We start from the raw sequence: 2944 nt of genomic DNA on the forward strand, positions 1-2944 counted from the left end.
TTTGAATAAAGTGAAATATCTTCTTGCCCTCTTGGTCGTGAGATGATCACGGCAACGTCTGTTCCCCTGGTCTAGGTTGAGTGCCCTCTTAAAACCACAGGATTGTCAGGAGAGTCCGCGCCAGACGGAAGAGTTTTCTGCACATCAGAAGAAAAGGCGGAAGGATTCCTCCTCCGTTTTGGGAATGCCAATGACTCTAACAACCTATCGGAAATACAAAAGCTCTTGCGTTGGGAGGAGGAAAGCTGCATGGACCCCTCTCCTTCTAGGGGTCGAACAATGGCCTCACCATGTCAGAGACTGACACGATCTTGAGGGCCACTCAAAGGGCTTCGTCTTAAGATAGGGCAGGCAAAATTACTTACCCACTTCTGAGGCGCATCCCTTCTCCTCTTCAAGAGAGTTTGCTGTCCATATTTACAAAATGCTGGACAGAGTGTCGTCCCTGAAGCCTAAAAGATGGTTGTTACGATTCCAAAAGCCAACCACAGCCACACACTCATCTCCCTTACCTCTCACACAGGCAGAACCTATGAAAAGAATGTCCTGAACGGCCTGATCCAGTTTGTCGGGACCAAGGGTGCCCTCCCAAAGCTCTATTCAGGCTGTCAGAAATGTAGGAGCATCACAAACCACATTATGTGAATCCCTGAGTACGTCCGAAAATCTCAGTTACAAAAGAGTCCTCCCCCATTGGCATCTTCTGAAGAGGGATACCTTTATGTATCGCTTTAGCTCTGCGAAGTCCCAATTCTACGGAAGTCAAAGTAGAAGAAGGCTGAAACTCGGGAGTTTCTCACTGAAGGTTCCTTCCATCAACATCCTAACTGCCGAACTCGTTGCCATCAGGAAGGCATTAGCAAAAGTCATAGTCCTCACCCTGTCTCCTTTACAAGTCGTTCTTCTGATTCCCAGTCAAGTTTAATTACCGTACAGGGTGAATATAGTCGAGGCCCGAGATCCTCAGTGGTATCCAAAACCTTTGTATCCAGTGGGCATCGTTCCATGTCGGCCCCGATGGTAATGAGAAAGTCGATCAAACCACCAAAAGCAGTGCCATAGCCCCCGAAGAAGATATCCTGCTGCCAGTGAGGTTTATATGAAAGTCGACCAAACTTCAGAGTGCGCCGTCCGTGGGTAGCCCATCAAGATGTCGTCTACAACTTCCTTTGCCCTTTCCTCCTGGCTACCAATACATTATATGGGACAGATCGCTAGAAGTAGCAATGTAGTTCAAACAATCAGACCCGGCCGTCGCGGAGCTTTGAACACGGGTCCCTCAGAGCGTGAGTCTCACGCGTTACCATCTCGTCATTTTTTACGTTCCGAGTGGCGAGAGGGTAACGCTTGGGACTCAAGCTCAGAGGGACCCGCGTTCAAAGCTTCGCGACGGCCGGGCCTGAATGTACCAATACATATGTTAAACCTTATTTCCCGGATTAGCGTCAGCCACTGGCGCATCCGCTTCCCAAATACCATTTGTGCCTGTGGGAAAGAACTGGTGTTGTTCCTTCATAGTATGTTCTTATGTCTTAACCTGTGTAGCCACTTCCATCTGCTTCGGATACTCATCGGATCTCCCATCATTATAACAGCCCATCTTATCTCCTCCCCTGTTGGAATCGATAAATAGCACCCTGACCCGGGGTAGTGGAGAGGATGCAGGGATGACCCGTCATCCAGGAGGTGCCAAGATAGGAGGGAGGGAAGAGGGTGGAGGGGAGTGGAGTGTGATAGGGATGGAAATGGGGGTGGTGGTTTTTATGCCTTTGTTTTTTTTGCTACCTCCCTTATAAGGAGGACAAAAACCTTTGTATATGTATGTATGTATGTATGTATGTATGTATGTGTGTATGTATATATGTATGTATGTATGGCCGGAACATGATCATTCCCATCTCGCAAGAAAATCCTCGCTAACCTGCGATTCCCTCTGATTTCATTATCTAAACATGCCCTCTCATTTAATGTCATCAACCGTTAGCAATAGTTCAGCCCGGCCACTCAGACTTGGCCACTACGCTGAATCGTCAAGGTTAGTCGGTCCATTCTTCAACCTGAGTCGCCTCTTGTCTCACCTTTCCCGGAATAAAGCCAACTTCGAAGCTCTCGTCGTGTCTGTCACTCCACCACTCCAGTCGTGTAGCACAGCACCTAACACTTGTAACGTTATACCCTACATCCTACTCCCTCCCTATTCTCTCCTCTTATCTCGTTCCTCCCTTCTCATTCCTCCCTCCTTACTCTCATCAACCTCTCCTCTATTCATCTTCATTCTCTTCGTCTTCACCCTCCTCATCCTTCCTCTTCCTTCTCCTTTCCCCATTCATCCCCTTTGCCCCCTCCTTACTCTCATCAACCTCTCCTCTATTCATCTTCATTCTTTTCGTCTTCACCCTCCTCATCCTTCCTCTTCCTTCCCTCTCCTTTCCCCATTCCTCCTCTTTCCCCCCTCCTTACTCTCATCAACCTCTCCTCTATTCATCTTCATTCTCTTCGTCTTCACCCTCCTCATCCTTCCTCTTCCTTTCCTCTCCTTTCCCCATTCCTCCTCTTTCCCCCCTCCTTACTCTCATCAACCTCTCCTCTATTCATCTTCATTCTCTTCGTCTTCACCCTCCTCATCCTTCCTCTTCCTTCCTTCTCCTTTCCCCATTCCTCCCCTTTCCCCTTCCTCCTTCTATTTTCCTCAGTTCTCTTCCTTTGCTCCTCTCTGCTCTTGGTCTCTTCTCCACCACATCTACTGCCCAACAATTCTCTCCATGTTCCTCTCTTCTTGGTGTTCTCCCTTCGTTGCTTTTCTCTCCAGTCACTGATTTTTCGCTGACGTTCCCTTCAACATTTGTTCCTCTGTCATTTCCTGACTTAATTATTCCTTTCTCCATCAGCGTCCAACCTTCCACTTTTCCTTCCTCCCATGTCCACCGTCTTAACCACTTCTTCC

The sequence above is a fragment of the Oratosquilla oratoria genome, chromosome 36 (assembly GCF_046742065.1).
Source record: "Oratosquilla oratoria isolate Oo_2021 chromosome 36, ASM4674206v1, whole genome shotgun sequence".
Taxonomy (NCBI): Eukaryota; Metazoa; Arthropoda; class Malacostraca; order Stomatopoda; family Squillidae; genus Oratosquilla; species Oratosquilla oratoria.